The 4,505-nt window shown below is 46.8% G+C and overlaps 1 protein-coding gene across 1 annotated transcript in view; it reads left to right on the forward strand.

Moving 5' to 3' along the window:
* Positions 1–4,505, forward strand: part of LOC121936914 (arylacetamide deacetylase-like 4) — a 23,673-nt gene that overhangs the window by 2,379 nt on the left and 16,789 nt on the right. The gene's annotated exons all lie outside the window — the stretch shown is intronic.

Consider the following 4,505-nt stretch of genomic DNA (forward strand, 5'->3'; position numbering starts at 1 on the left):
TCTGAACTCACGGCATTTCTTGTGGATGTCTTTGGTGCGCTTGGTGATGGAGACGATCTCGTGGCGGGAGAACATGCGGGCCTTGTGGGTCTCCTCCCGACATTTGGCACAGAGGGGCTGGTTGCAAGTGTTGCAGAAATACATGGCATCCAAATCCTAAGAGGAGGAAAAGGGTATTCAGGCAAGACCCTCGCCTTCTTCATCTCCATCCCAACATAGGCTAGCAAAACGTTTTTCTCCGTGGTCCTCCAAAATGGGTGGTCAAAGCACAGCGCATGGGACACAGTGCGCCATTTTTTGTGGCCCATCAGGACACCAGGGGTCCAAACTACTTTTGGGGGGGGGGGAATACTTTATTTTTTGGCAACCCAAAGCTTTCAAATAGCTTCAGAGGGTGGCATCTTTGCTGCATTTTGCAATATATATATATATATCCCCTAGATCTAATCTGCACTGCTTAAATAATCCAATTTGACACCTTTTTAATTGCCGCGGCTGCTTCCTATGTCATTGTGGGATGTGTAGTTTGTTGTGGCACCAGCGCTCTCTGACAGAGGAGGCTAAATATAACGTGAAACTACAGATCCCAGGATTGCATAGCCTTGAGCCACGGCGGTGTCAAACTGCATTAATTCTGCAGTGCGGATTGAACCCTAGCGAGCATAAAGGGATATTCAGGGGCAACAAACTTTTGCCGTTTCCTCGCTCCCTTTTGAAGCTGACATTGTGGTAGACTGCCTTTGGAGGCATGGAGACATGGAGGCTCCATCTAGCCATTACTTTTAAAGAAAGGACATTTCTAAGCTCTGCTAGCCTGCATGCCGCATTGAGACCCCTGGCCAAAGAAAGTGGCCCTGGCTCTGCTTTGCGTACCTGTTTCGTGCTTTGCAGATCGCAGTTGGCGCACTGGACCTCCTCTTCGCAGTCCCCAGAACTGTCCACCAGGAACTTCAGAAGCCGATCCTCCGGGGGCAAACCGTTCCCTTTCACCACAGATTGGTGGCTGCAAAGGACGACAACACAGTGCTGTTTGTGGAGAGCGATGGGAGCTCTAGTCCTTTGCCTCCATTTTTGCCCAGGATGGTCCAGCCAATGTGTTTATCCTGAAGCAACTTCCACTGTTTACTCATACTCTGGAGACCTGGGTTCAATTCCTGCTTGGCTATGAAACCCACTGGGCGACATTGGACAAGCCACATCCTCACAACCTCAGAGGAATGCAATGGCAAACACTCTCTGAAGATGTGAAGTCAAAGGTTTTCACAGCCAGCATCCATAGTATTTTGTGGGTTTTTCGGTCTATGTGACTATTCGCCTGCATAAGTTTCCATAAGTCTGAAATGACTTGGGGGCATACGACGACGACAACGGCAGCCCCACCTGCTGCATGCCTTGACTTGACTTTTGGAGGGAGTCTTACACAAACACACACACAACCCTCACACTGCCTTGCTGAGTTGTGAGTGTGACCCACCGGAGCTAAAAGTGGAAGCTTTCTGCCTGGCAGCCGATGGCATTCGGAGCCTATTGTGCGAGCCAGGCTTCGTATTTCACACAAGACCAGACAGAAAGTGTGTGTTGTGTGTGTGAAAGAGACTTTGCCTTTCCCATTGGACCAGAATGGAAAAGCATAAACCAGTGAAACAGGAGAGAAACCCAGCATGCATCTTTGGCAAAGGGGCCAAAATGGAGAGCAGTGACCTCCAACTAACTAAAACCATTCAATATCCTCCAGTCCCCAAATTTCTAGCATTGCAGAGAGTGAGATGTTGTGAATTGTTCACAACTAGACCTCTTCTTTGCAAAGAGGGTCACTTTGCTTTAGGTGCCTCATTCTCTATTTTTAAATAGGTCTGGAGTTGTTGCAAGGCTAGAAAATTTGAGGTCTGGAAAGTGCTAAACTCTGCGGATCGTATCAACGAATTGCAGAAACCCAGAGGCCTTGGGCAGCTACAGAGGAACATGACGAAGGGGGTCTTATGGAGAAAGACAAAACCCGGCACCTGTCCAAATGCCGCTTTCCTTTTTTTTAGGATGTCTGCCGGTCCCAGTAATCCCTGAATTCCCTCTCTGGGGCACCCAAGGGAACAAAGAGAGAGATCCAAAACACACTGCGGAAATAATCCAGTTTGAGACCGCTTGTAACAGCCCTGGTTCAATGCTAGGAAATTCTGGGGAATGTAGATTTGTGAGACCTTCCGCCTTCTCTGCCAGTGTACTGTGGCACCACAGCAAACGACAAATCCCCACAATCCCATAGCATTGAGCCATGGGCAATTAAAACGGTGTCAAACTGGATTACTGTATAATATACTTGACTATAAGTCAACCACGTATATAATTCAAGGGCAAGTTTTGGGGCCAAGATTCTGGATTTGAATATGAGTCATGGATGTCGTGAGTAAAACGTATTGAAGGATGTAAAGGATGAAGTAAAGGAAAACAGTGCCAAAGAACTTACGAAATCCCAGCAGACAAAACTATTTGTGCCCATATTCAAGGCTGGATGGCTAAGAGAGTAGAAGGGAGTCAGTGCCTCCAGGGCAGAGTAAACCCTTGCGTTCCACCATATATATGTGTTAAAATACAGTGCGCCCTTGGCTTATGCAGGGGATTCGTTCCACACACCCCCCCCCCCCCCCGGCGTAAGCTAAATACCATGCATGCGCAATCAAGTGAATGGGGCTTGTGGATGCGGCGGCGCGTCCACACCCCATTCATCTGAATGGGATACACCACCCTGCGCACCCCTCGTGCTCCCGCACGGCTTTGCACATATGCTCAAAGCCACGTATAGCTCGCCTGCATATAACATGGGCGCACTGTCCACTACTTCCATTGACCCATAGATAAGTCAACTCAGGTTTTTTGGGGGTCAATTTTTTAGCCTAAATTTCTACACATGAGTATATACCAGTGATGGTGAACCTTTTACGGGCCGAGTGTCCAAACTGCAACCCAAAACCCACTTATTTATTGCAAAGTGCCATGTCCCTCTGGCTTTCTAGTAACAAACTCTGGCAAACTCTGTGCTGGGGCGATGGCACCTGTGCCCACAGAGAGGGCTCTGAGTGCCACCTCTGGCACGCATGCCATAGGTTCGCCATCACTGGTATATACAGTATATTCTGCAGCCAGCGACGGAGAATGGATCGCTTTGGGGCCCTCCATCGTGTTATCGAAGAGGGTCCCTTACCCACAGAGAGGGCAGGTCAGGCGGCTGTCGATGGCTCTTCCCCGCAGGCAGCTGGCGCAGAAGTTGTGGTAGCAGTCGAGGAGGCATGGATGCTCATACTGCTCATGGCACAGGAAACACACCAGCGGGTGGCAGTTGGCATTGTCCAGGTCGCAGAGGTTCTCCAAGGGGGAGAAGATCCCACCGGACATCTGCAAAAGAGAACAGGGGAGAGACTTAGATCGGGCCACAGAGGACCACTGAACCATCACCACAATGGTCAAGCGACGCAGCTAAAGCGTGCGAGCTGTGAGTCTGCGCTTGAACTGGTGAAATTCATTATTTGTTGGTTTTATAACCCACCTTCCTCCTTGTAGAGGATCCACAGAGGCTTACGTGTCGGAGCAAAACGGCTGTACGTCTGCAGATTCCTTCACCATTCCAAGGTTTCACCGATAAGTATTTCTTTCTATCTATCTTTCTTTCTTTCTTTATTAGAAAGAAAGGACCCAAAGCAATTTATAAGTTAAAACAAAACAGTGAAAATAGTAAACTGTACAAATTCATACTGAGAGTACATAAAAGTAAGAAGTGCAAATGACACTCACAACCAAATTACATGCAAGTTGCCTTACGTGAAATTCATACTGAGTGCATAAAAGTCAGAAGCGCAAATGATATGCATATCCAAACTACGTGCAAGTTGCATTACAAGAAATTCATATTGAGAGTGCATAAAAAACCCGCAAATGATACGCATATAACCAAATTACATGCAAGTTACATGTAACTTACACATGTAACAAGAAAATCATATTGAGAGTATATAAAAGCAAGAACTGCAAATGGCATGCATATCCAAGTTACACGCAAGTTACATTACAAGAAATTCATATTTAGAGTGCATGAAAGTACGAAGCGCAAATGTGATGCATATCCAAATTATGTGCAAGTTAGAGTAAAAGAAAGTCAAGTTGAGTGTGCATAAAACTAAGAGCTGTAAATGGCATTCACATCCAAATTACACACAAGGAATTTGAATTTAAGAGAGCCTTTCTCCTCTCATTGACAAACAACAACAACAACAGCAACCAACTCTTAGACTAAGAACCCGCAAAGAGTTGCAACTGTGGGATGCTCTGGGCTTTTAATACAGGCCTTTAATATTGCATTAATTTACCTCTTGTGTTCTGGTCACAACAACGCACACCACTTTCCTCAGAGGCTCTGAACAATTGCCTTTGCGGGTTGGAATTTCTTCATAGACAAAGGTCTATTTTTAGGAGGCGACAAAGCGCGCATGCCTTGGGGTGTGTGTGTGTTTGTGTGT

Source organism: Sceloporus undulatus, chromosome 7 (genome assembly GCF_019175285.1).
Source record: "Sceloporus undulatus isolate JIND9_A2432 ecotype Alabama chromosome 7, SceUnd_v1.1, whole genome shotgun sequence".
NCBI classification, from domain to species: Eukaryota; Metazoa; Chordata; class Lepidosauria; order Squamata; family Phrynosomatidae; genus Sceloporus; species Sceloporus undulatus.